Raw genomic sequence first — 12,474 nt, forward strand, 5'->3', positions numbered from 1 at the left:
ATTTGCAGAGTTCGCCGTCCATCAATTCATGTTGGTGATCAGAGGGGGAAGGCAGGTGAAGCCCTTTCCTCTGAAAATGGCAATGCCCTGGATTTCATCGAAACTGGAAGGAGAATCATAGGTAAGCCATAAGCATAAGCCAAAGCTTTCCATATAACGTCACTACTCGTTCCCTATAAGCCATATCTCCTCACTCTTCACTAATGCAACTATAGCTCCTAACTCTCCACTGCCTAGCTCCAACTCTCACTCCTTGCTGATCTAAGTATGTGTCTCACCCTACATGAACTCCACTTTCTCATTCATTATTGAATTTGTGACTTTATGTGGCACAAAGACTTTGACAGTGGGTGCTAAATATTGCTAGTGTGATATGTTTCAGAACAGCTGCTTTAATAGTTTCGTTTTGTTCTCTGTTGTAAAGAAAATTTTAGTGAGCTTACGTTTATATTGCTGTATTATATCAGGAAAGCATTGCAGATGAATTTCTACAGAAACTCGTCAGCAGGACCAAAAACATAAAGATCCTTGGAGGAGGGGTGCATACAACGCAAGCAACTAGGTAGAGATCTTGCATACAACGCAACGCAACTAGGTGCTATGCAGTGAAATGAAATCATTGTCACTTAAGTAGTACAATCCCTTCCACATCAACAAGAGCCTCTACTACCTTTACAAAGACTCTCTTTCTCTTTGGTCCATCCGGCCTGAAAGAGTGAAGGCCATTCTGAAACGACTCGAAGGGATCAGCACCGCTTGTCCCGAGGCTAACATCATCAGCCCCGACTCACGAGGCTTAATTGTTCTTCGAACGATAAGTAGCTCTAGACCCTGACCTAAGAAGTTGTAATCAATCCAACTTTTGGCTGATGTCATAGTAGAAGAATTGGAATTTACCCTTCATTCATGACAGTTATATTTTAGAGTTTATTTACCACAAACAAGATTTTTCGGCCTAATCTTATATATTTTTTTTCTGTTGATCTTTTCCTTTGGGATTCTTTCAAGTGTTATCAGGAAAATGAAGGATGGCAAGGGTAGATGGATTTCTGTCTTACCTTATTTAGTGGCTGGTATTGAAAGTGGCTTGGCCACAAATCTCACCATTGCCTAAGCAATACCTAAGCAAGAAATCCACTTTTCAAGGACTGAAGACAGAACAGAAATACCTAAGCAAGGATTAGAGAATAAGAATACCTAAGCAAGAAATCCACTTTTCAAGCCAAGCAAGCTCGGGTAAATGGCCTAGAAATAAGAAAAGACCACTGAAAAATAGCGGTACTAAGGGTTGCTAGCTTCAGGGGATCCATGAAATAGAAATCTTCATAGTAGAATAATCCAAAGAGAAATTGAATAATGAGCAGCAAAATAAAGGACAAACAACGTTTCTTAGGGGTCGAACTTGACTGTTCTCTTTCCAAAAAGAATGAGATCACATAATGGCCGACTTGCTGAAAAGGCAGGTAGAACCCCTACTTAGCTAGCCCTTAATCAAGGAAGTATCCACAAAAGATGCTTAAATGGGCATAATCTAAAGGAAAGAAGAATATTATAATAAGAAATAAAAACAGAACTAAAGAAAGGATTTTCGGAATATTCAGCCCCGTATTCTTTCTTGTGAGACTCCAGAATAGTAGGTCGGATACGGAATCTATTATATTTGGAACAAAGGGACAGAATATAAAAACTACTAATCATTAGTATGAAAATGAGAATGAAAAAAGCAAAAATGAATATGACATAATGGGCGGCTTCTTGGTTCCTATGTAGGAAACAAATAAATAGTGCATTAATAAGATAGAAAAGAGAAGAAGGGAACGAAAGCACTAGAAGCACATCTAGTTAGGAAAACCTCCTTAACTAGTAGCACCTATTTTAGAGAGGAGGTAGCAGCTGCTATCTAGCAAGTGTCTAGACTCGTGAGACTCGCCCCCAGACTATGAGTAAAGAGACTACCAAATTACTACCCATACCCGCACCAGGTAGAAAATCCAGCAGAAAGTAAGAGCACATGGGTTGAGGTTTTAGGGAAGAAGGCAGTAGGAAGTATCAGAAGATAGAATGAGTGTTAACCATAATTGAATACAGTTATCTAAAACCAATCAAACTAACAAAAATAAGTTATCCTAATCTGAAATTTTGGTGTCAGTCTTGACTTCACAAATCTTTCCCAATCTTCCTGTCTAATATTTTTCTCGTGTTTTTTAGGCGGCTTCAAAAGCTTTTCAGGTTGGTCTTTGTAGGGAGTGATATAGTACCTAGTCAACCGACTCTTGAATTCTTTCCATTTCTCACCAATATCTGAGACAACACCCTTCTTTTCGTCTTCTGTCAAGTTGAATTTGGCCTATAAAAAAAGAATAAGCTATAAAGTTACAATAAACTAAGACTAATTAGACAATTAATAGTACAACTAGAGCTATTTACCTTTATAGTATCCCATAACAAGTCTCTCACTTCATCTCCGACAACATGCCAATTTTCATAATCAACAATAGAGATTCGGGACTCCGCTAACAAACCTGAGTAGCTTGCCAAATCCTTTCCGCCTTCCCCTAAACGTTGACCATCTTCATTGTATTGAACATTCAATAGTTCACCCTCTCTCATTTTTGTTATCCTTTTGCATTGAACTGCTCCTCTTCCTGTCCTTTCTACACTTGAATCTTGTGTATTGTTAACTTCCATTGGTGTATCGGAAGTCTCGTTAACTCCCATATCTGAATCGGAATCAGAATTCTCTCCTGAATCCATGCTGATTTCCTATATACCGAGTATAGACATGAAGACTTAAACCAATAACAACATATGAAATAAGCTAGGTATCAATAACTTGGACAATATTAATTAAACAATAATAAGACAAATGATCATCCATAACATGAATTAAAGTATTAAGGCAAATATAAATATCAAAGTAGGTATGAATTCACATTTAATAACAATATTCAATAGTCAAATAATAAAGGAACAAACTTGTTCAAACATCCCCATAGAAAGAAAAAAATCATAACATGCTCTAACTTAATCGTTAGAGGTAGGGTCGACATAAGTCCCCTCACAATCTACACGCACATAAGATGATACTGATGCACCTGAACTAAGGGAGTAGACATCTGGAAATACTTTACTACTTGTATGATCTAGCTCATCCTCATTCCCTTCCTCAAGGTAGTCTCTTTCAGGAGTCCTCAAAGCTATTGACCATTTTGGATCGAGTTGGTCAGGTACATAAAAGACTTGCTTGGCTTGAGAGGCCATCACAAAAGGGTCTTCCTTATGTCCAATTCTACCAAGGTCAACAGAAGTGAAACCCAAATCATCTACTTTGATGCCATTTCTATTGTCAACCCAGTCACACTTAAATATTGGGACTTTGAGTACTAGATAGTCGAGCAGCCATATCTCAGTTATAACACCGTAGTAACCCATTTATGAAACAACGGGGTTCTTATCCTTGGCACTAGAAATTTGCATTGTTGTCGCCATTAAATCCACACCACTGTTTTGGTTTACTAGTGAAGCTTCATGATCCTTCGTATGAAAACGGTATCCACCAATAACATAGCCTGAACACTTTAGAACGTCTCGACAAGGTCCTTGAGCTATAACTTTCAGGGTGTTTGAAAGTTTGTTACTGGTAACTGTTGTCTCCTCCTTAACCTGATTATCCAAGTTATCCAAGAATCTTAGTCGAATTTAGCAAAGTTGTATTAGATGTAAAATAATTTCAGATAATCTTACCCTTTGACGAATCCAATAAATGAATGTGCGAGTGTGCTAATCCTGATACCATTTGGCTGACTTACGAGGATAAGTAAGCTTTAGGTGTTCCATATGCTTCCTATCAAGTTAGGAAAAAAGCTTGGTCACCATTATCTGTCTAGGTGAAATAAGGAAAAACAAAATTATATACTAACGTACTCGATATAAGGTTGAACGTCATTAGTGTTTGCCAAAACACATTGATGAGCTTGCTCCCAAGTCTTCTCATCGACTTCAACAACATTCATACCACCAAGAGGCTTTCCCTTAGAAATTGTATTTTCTTTCTCCGTATCATTAGTATCCATGTTTCTAACTGATGGGACTCCCACTGCATTCACTCCAGATAAGTACTCACTAAGAAACTCAACAACTTATTCAAGGATATAATTTTCAGCAATGCATCCTTCTAGACGATTTCGATTCCGCACGTAGCCCTTTAGTATTTTCATGAACCTAATATTCAAAAAGTGACAAAAGAAGAGAAAATACAAACAAACAAACAATCAAATTGATGAAGCTTTACTGAATTATTGAAAGTAGTTAATTCAATTTTCTATGTACTTGCCTCTCAAGTGGATACATCCAACGAAAGAATACTGGCCCACAAAGCTCAACCTCCCTTATAAGATGAACAGATAGATGCACCATGACGTCAAAGAACGATGGTGGAAAGTACATTTCTAGTAGACATAAAGTGAGGACCAAATTGTCTTGAATTTCCTTTAATTTGGACACATCCACTACTTTGGTGCAAAGAGAGTTGAAAAAGAAACACAACCGAGTGATGGTATATCTCACGTGCTTTTAACATCGATCGTATTGCGCAGGGAAGAAGTTTTCTTGCATCAATATGTGGCAGTCATGAGACTTGAGACCATACACTTTTATATCTTGCATCGACACGCGATGTCTAAAATGTGAAGAATATCTATTTGGCACTTTGAGTTCACGCAACGTGTTGCAAACTGTTACTTTCTCAGCTCTAGATAACGTATGACATGCTGGTGGAAGATAAGTCCTATTTCCCCTTTTCTCTGGTGCTAGTTCCTTCCTCATGTCCATTTCTAAGAGGTCTAGTGACTTTTGAGGTCATCTTTTGTCTTTTACTTAATGTTAAGTAGTGTGCCGATGATGCTATCACAAATATTTTTCTCAATATGCATGACATCCAAGTTGTGTCGCACAAGCAAGAATTCCCAATATTCAAGCTCAAAAAATATGGATCTCTTCTTCCAATAATTACCACTTTCATTCTCATCAGAAGTGCTAGGCTGCTTCTCTCGTGTTTGTGACTCTTCATTAGATGCCTTTGACTTCTTTCTTGATGTTTTTGGCTTCGGAATCACCAACTTTGGTTTCCCCCCATCTAACTTTCATCCCTTTGAGCTTCTCTGAAATCACCTCTCTAGTTAACGGGTCTAGATGTGATCTTAACTCTTGCTGACCATTAAATGCCTTCCTTTGCCTTCGATAACGATGATTTTTTGGAAAGAACTTTCTATGAGACTGATATATGTTTTTATTCGAGTGTTTCAATCTTGTAGAATCAATTTTCTCACCGCATATAGGACAAACAAGATATCCCTTGACGCTACACCCAGCTAAATTTCCAAGAGCAGGAAAATCATTGATTGTCCACAGTAGAACAACCCTTAATGTAAGAGATTCTTGCTTGTAGGCATCATAAACCTCCACACCAGGATTCCAAAGAGGCTGTAAATCTTCAATTAAAGGTCTAAGGTAAACATCAATATCATTACCAGGTTGTCGAGGACCTGATATCAACATTGTCAGCATAAAAAAATTTCTCTTCATACATAACCATGGCGGAAGATTGTAAGTGATCAACATAACCGGCCAGGAACTATGCCTAGAGTTGAGATTACTATGTGGATTGATCCCATCTGTCGAAAGAGCAAGTCGCAGATTTCTTAGATCTTCAACAAACTCTGGCCACCTTTTATCAACCTCTTTCTATGCTGGAGAATCTGCTGGATGACGCATTTGACCATCAACTTCTACTCTTCTATCTGCATGCCATACCAAATCCTTTGATGTCTGAGCGGATTGAAACATCTTTGCAAACCTTGGGAGAGGCGGAAAGTACCACAAAACTTTCGCAGGCACTTTACCCTTCTTTTCCTGATATCTCGACGTTCCACAACTTGGACAACTAGTTAAATCCTTGTACTCATCTCCTCTGTAAAGTATGCAATCATTGGGACATGCATGTATTTTTGAACTTCCATTCCAAACGTAGACAAAATATTTCTAGCTTTGGTCATGGATTGTGGCACTTCGTTATTATCCGGCAACATTTTTCCCAACACCTTCAATAGCTTGGTAAAACTCGGTTAATGCGACCACCCACTACTGGCTTTCAAGTTAAACAATTCCACAAGGGATGATAACTTTGTATAGCTTTTTCAACCTTTGTACAAAGGTTTCTCAGCATCTTCAAGCAATTTACAAAGCTTTTCAGGATTCCCCGTGGAACTCTCATATGCATCATTAACCATTCTAACCGTGTCCCCAAAATCACATAGGATTTCCATATCAAAGTCTTGACATGGAGGTTCATCCGTGTTGACACTTTGGGACTTTCCACTGTGAGGCTTTTCCCCACACCAAATCCACGTTTTGTAACTTTTTTCAAAACCAACATGAAACAGATGATCCCTGATATCGTCCAAACTCTAATGCAAGTGGTTCCCACAATTAAGGCATGGGCATCTTATAAAATTAAGATTGTGTGGGCCTGCATGCTCTCCAGCACATTTTATAAAATACTTGACCCCTTCCTCGTATTCATCAGACAGTCTATCCATAGACATCCAAGGCTTATCCATACTCAATGTCAGAAATTCAATACACAAGTACTACATACACATGAAAAAAAGAAGGTGATTAAGCAAGATAAAATCACGCAATTCATAGATTTTGGTTCAATCTGGTGGTTAAAGCAAACACAAACATACAATATAACCTTGTACTAAATACTAATCAACCTAAGGTGCCAAAAGTGTAGCGTGGGAATGGATTTAGGTGTATGAATGGGGAAATTCCTACTTTCCTTACATGTGCCCGGCCAGCCACCTAGATACTTGGTAGAATAAAATGGATTTAGGCTTATGAATGGGGAAATTCCTACTTTCCTTACATGTGCCCGGCCAGCCACCTAGATACTTAGTAGAATAAAATGAAATAGCTAAGTGTCGCATTAAGATTAGGGTCTTGATATCAAAAATTCCTAGCAATCATAATATTCAGTACCCTAACTTTGCAAAAGAGACACACGCACAATCAACAAATTGAAAGCTAGTAATCTTTTTACCGTTGAGTGTTTATCTATTTGTCAGCTTAAATCACGATCAACCAGGCGTTCCTGCCCAATATATCAATCAACAATAAGCAAACTTGCAAACTAATAGTAAAACAACAGGCATAAGAGCTTCTAAAATCAGTTTCTGTATGAGAACAGTCTCCATCTCTTACTTATTCAGTCAAACACCTTAAGCCACTAACAAAAACCGTAAACATGAACTGCCAGGCCACTATACAAGCAACTTGCAAACTAAAACAATAAGCAAACTTGCAAACTAAAAATAAAACAACAGGCATAAGTTTCTAAAACCAGTTTATGTACTAGAACAGCCTCCATATCTTATTCTTTTAGTCAAACACCTTAAGCCACTAAGAAAAATTGTAACTGCCAGGCCACTATATAGGCAACTACATGCCATCACCAGGTCATTACAAGTTTTACCAGACTACTAAAAGGCAAGTATTCGGTGAGAGCTAAAACCTTGCTAAACCTTTCATTGGACCATATTTTGACGAATCGAGACAGTGCTATGGGATTTCATATAATTTTGGGACCTCACATGGAATTCAGTGAAAAATATCCCCAAGCAGTTCAATGAATCATAATTTGAGGAATGCAAACACCTGATTAATGCACCTACTATCTTGGGGGAAGAAAAGCACTGAACACACGATAGGTAGTGTGATACAAAATCTATTCGACTGATTCGCTCAAATCCTTTTGGAGTTCTAACAAACAGTAACGATTTTCTTAAGGTGATTCAATTGAAAGTACTAGCCTACTAGGAATAACTTAGTGATTCTAATAGCTGAGTATATTTACATTCCCCCCACCCCACCTCTTTTACAAGTTTAGTATCAACCAAAGGATTTTTTGGTTAGCAAGATCCCCTAACTGTACAAGTTTTATCAGGCTCTCGTAAAGGAAAACAATGTCCGCTTTCATCTATCTGCTCAGAACAGTACATGGGCTGATGCATTGTAGACCGATAATGATTCTGGTAGAACCAAATGAGCACAAAGGTGGAAAATAGACAGAAAAAATGGACCACATAAAGAAAATATAAAATATAAAATAAACATCAACTAAACAGGTGAAAAACAATAGCGAGAGAAATCTTTTTTTTTAAAACATCAAAAGAAAAGATCGAGCAAAGTTAAACCTAAACCACAACAGAACATAACCTATCTACTCTTCGATTTTTTTCAAGTCCCATAACAAGTCTGCAATTTTTACACTAAAATCCCCAAATTTTAGAGTCCAAATTTTGCAAAGAAAATTTGGAAAGAAATTTTTTTGTGAACAACTACCAATGATATAAAGCAAAAACAATTGCTTTACAGCCAAAATTGAATTTAAATAGAGCAAAAAACAATTACCTGATAGCCGAAATTGGAGAGAGCTGTAGAATAAAATCACTACTATTCTGCTGCTTCACTGGTGACGATGAGAGACCGATAAAAGTTGAAGAAGAACCCTAGTGCACGATAGAAGTTAAGAAAAAAGGAGAGACCGATAGAATTTTAGAGAGAGTCTCGGAAGTTAGAAGTTTTGAGAGTCTTGGAAGTTGAAAAGAGTAAGTTTTAGTGCCAGATGGTTTTTGGCCCTATTTTCTGAATTCTTTGGGCATGGGTTTTTGGTAGACCAACTTTGTCCACGGTATGCTTAATTTTTTGCACAACATTAGCCACTTTTTTGTTGAAATGGTGGGGTATATGAACATCAAAATACAAATTAGGCGATATTGGTTTGTTCTGTGGTATATGAGATACTATATACCACTGTTTTACGAAATTAGTGGCATTTGCCTTTACCGAAATTAGAAAAGGTATTCTTATCGTGGCATATGACTATTAGCCACTGTTATTAAGGAAACAGTGGTATATACGTTGTGACCTATCGTGGCTAATGAGCATTTATGTAGTAGTGATAGATTCTGAGATAAAACTATGGAACAATTACTTTTATTTCTTAGTCGTTGTAGTATAAATGAAGTTTGTGAGTACCTCATCTAGAAAACTCTCACGAGGCTATAACTCGTCCACTAGGGAATTCTTAGTGGTTTAAGGCCTTATTGTATATGGTCAATGCAGTTGCACTCAGCGAAACGAGACTACTTAAAAATACATTTTTGGCCACTTATTTTAATTTCATATATTTGCTTGAGGACATGCAAAATACTGTTTGGGGGTGGTTTGATAAGAGCCCAAAACAATAGTTTAAACCCTTTAATAGTATTTATATTTAGCCAATTATATTATTAATAATATAAGTTTATCACTAAGTATGTGCTTTTGAGTATTTCAGGTTTCGGAGTTGAATAAATATAAATTCGTTACTAATTAGGCGCTAAAAAGAGCTAAAGTGATTGCTATGAAAGTTCTATGAAGAAAGCCCAATTTTCATGGAGAAAAAGCCCAAGTCAAAGCTGTTAAGTGAAAGTCAAACCGGATTAGAAAGCTGAAAAAAAGTCAACAGAACTACAAAAGGCCATATCTTTGGGCTCAGAACTCGGATTTGGGCCCATTTTATATCAAAATGACCGGGTCAGAAAGTTCATTCCAATGGTCCATACCTTGACTCAATCAGAGTAGTATAAATTGGTGAAAACTCACGCTATAATAAGACGACTAGAATTGGAAGTCTTGGATTCAACAAATTGGGTTTTGGACTTGATTTATGGGTCCATAACCTAGCCTAAAAGCATATGTACAAAATTGTAAACCTAACCCTCTTCTATATAAAGAGGTTAAGGAAAAACAAAACTTGGTTACCCCCCTTCCATTAGTTTAGTTTTAAATTAGGGTTCCCTCTCTCTCCCTTGTTAGTTTTAGTTTATGAGTTTAGTTTGTATCCTCCATTAGAATCTTTTAATAAAAGCCTTAGTATTCAATTCAATAATTACTTCTTCTTTACATTAAGTCTTCCTTTCATTATTTTAGTTTAATTAATCCAATGATATTAGGCTAATCCCCCCATTAGAGGAGTGATTATGAAACTTAATGAGGAATAGATTGCTTAGTAGAATTATTTCATTGTGTATGCATTTCAATGAGTTTAGTTTATTGTATGACTTCCAAAATAAACATATAATAAATTAAACTAAGGATTGTTGTAATTGAGTCGAGACTCGAGAGGCTTGGTTGTAATAATCCTACATGCTAGTAATAATGACTATAGAGATGTAGGTTGTTGCTATGGATGATAAAGGTCGAGGCTTTAGGTTGAATCGTTGCGTGAAAACCTAAATATGATATCTTTTCAATGAATAATTCGATTCTTGCATGAAACTAGTTATTAGGTGGATTGATTACTCTTCTCTATAATTTTCTCTTCCATCAAAACCCTATTTTTATTAGTTTAGTTAATTTAGATTTATTTGAATCCATAGTATAATCGCAGAATAGAAATCTCTCAATATAGCATTACTCTTACCATTGTTTTTTGTGTTTGATTAGTTGAATTTCTTTATGTCTTGGTAGTTTAGGAGTGGAACGATTCCGTACTCTATATACTTCATGATTATTTGATAGTAGGAATATTGATCTAAGCACTTGTTTATGTGATTGATTATTTGTGTTTACGCATAGATAGTTAGTTTAACATACATTTGTAATTATCATGATGGCAGGAGCAAAGAAAACAAAGCGTCACTGTGAGAGAAAACGAGCACGAGATACCTGAAGGGGGGGGGGGGGAGAATGCATGTTACCATGATGCGAATAACCCCCTCGAAAGACCTATGACCAGCACTGACGGACTAGCTGCTCCCGATGTAGGCCATAGGAATAATGCTCAAGAGGAGCATCAAGATGGTGAGAATGCTGTCCTCATCAACCTAGAGTCTATTCAGGCTAGTCAGGCAGTACAAGCTCTGGAACAGCAAAGAAGCAATCTTGAACGAGAAGTACACCTGCTGAGGCATTTGTATCAATCTGACACAGGGAAGGAGCCACTCATCGATCTTGATGATGACAACCTTCCAGAAGGTGGTCGTGCAAGGAACCCAAGGCGTGGGGGTCCAAATTAACGCGAGACATCTGAGTCAGAATACAGTAACCCAGATGAAGACTCGGATACATCATCTGAACCAGAGTCAACTGACCAGGATCGTGATGTTAACCCTCGACACCAAAAAAGAGCTCAGATCAAGAAGCATTATACCAAAGAAACTGCATGGGAGTTTGAGAAGAATGACCTAATCTGTTAGATGCATCGGATGACAGGCAAGGAGAGAAAAATGCAAGACTCCCTTGTTTAATCCACCATAATGGGGGCAGGCAGATCTCCTTTTGCATCTCGAATAATGAGAAAGTCTTTAATGGTAACCGAAGTTTAGTGTCTTCAATGGCAAGTCAGATCCGGTGGATCACGTATTCAGATATTGAGCAACTATGGGACAATATGAAAGGTATGACCATGTCATGTGCCAAGAGTTCAAAACTTCCCTGTCTTGATCTACGCTCCAGTGGTACCACAGGTTGCCTGAGCGGCAGATCAGGTCCTCAAAAGAAATGTTTAGGACCTTCATAGACAGGTACTCATGCAACAAGCACCAACCAAAGCGGATCGATGCATTGTTCAACACCAAGGAAAAAGACAGAGAAGCATTTAGGTCCTACATGCAACGATTCATGGAAATTTCAATCCAGATAGAGTTTTGCGATGAACAGACTGCCATAATAGCTTTCAAACAAGGGTTGGATAAAAACAACGCCTTATTCGGATCCCTCTCCAGGAAACCACCCCGTGATTTAGAGGAACTCCTAGACAGGGTTGAGATTCATGCGGGATGGGAGGAGGATGTCCTAAACAGACGTCAGGAAGCAAAAAAGGATAGTCGAACAGCTCCTGTGGCCCCTCGAGAAGGGAACTCTTCCCCTAAAAAATCTAAGAGAGACCGTCATCGTGGCCGTCGAAGGGCTAAATCCCCATCAAAGGGACGAATGCCCAGATGACAGTACCAGAATGTAGCCAGTAGTGCAGATAGAAAACCACAAAAGAAGCCATGTGTGGAAGGAGCTGAAGAAGCTCTTCCCTCGATGGACAAAAACTTCGCCCATTTGAACAAAATGCCAGATGAGGTTCTAGACTCAATCAAGAATCAGAGTTACCTCAAATGGCCAGCTCCACTTAAGCCAGGCTCCCTGGGTACCAGAGACCAAATGACCTACTGCAAGTTCCATAAGAGTAAGGGTCACAACACCAAAGCCTGCAAGACCCTGAAAAATGAACTACAGGATCTGATTGAAAGGGGGTATTTGAAGCAGTTTGTAGCACACGAACAGGCAAACACAGTACAGCCTGAGGAGATCAGCACGTCAGTTCATGATCCCCCAAGTACTGGATCGCTCAATGGCCGCCTCCAGATAAATATGATA

General features: G+C 38.1%; 1 pseudogene; it reads right to left on the bottom strand.

Moving 5' to 3' along the window:
- Positions 1–4,572: 4,572 nt before the first annotated feature.
- LOC147516007 (uncharacterized) lies at positions 4,573–6,086 on the bottom strand (annotated as a pseudogene).
- Positions 6,087–12,474: the final 6,388 nt, after the last annotated feature.

This window comes from Coptis chinensis, chromosome 2 (assembly GCF_015680905.1).
Source record: "Coptis chinensis isolate HL-2020 chromosome 2, ASM1568090v1, whole genome shotgun sequence".
Taxonomy (NCBI): Eukaryota; Viridiplantae; Streptophyta; class Magnoliopsida; order Ranunculales; family Ranunculaceae; genus Coptis; species Coptis chinensis.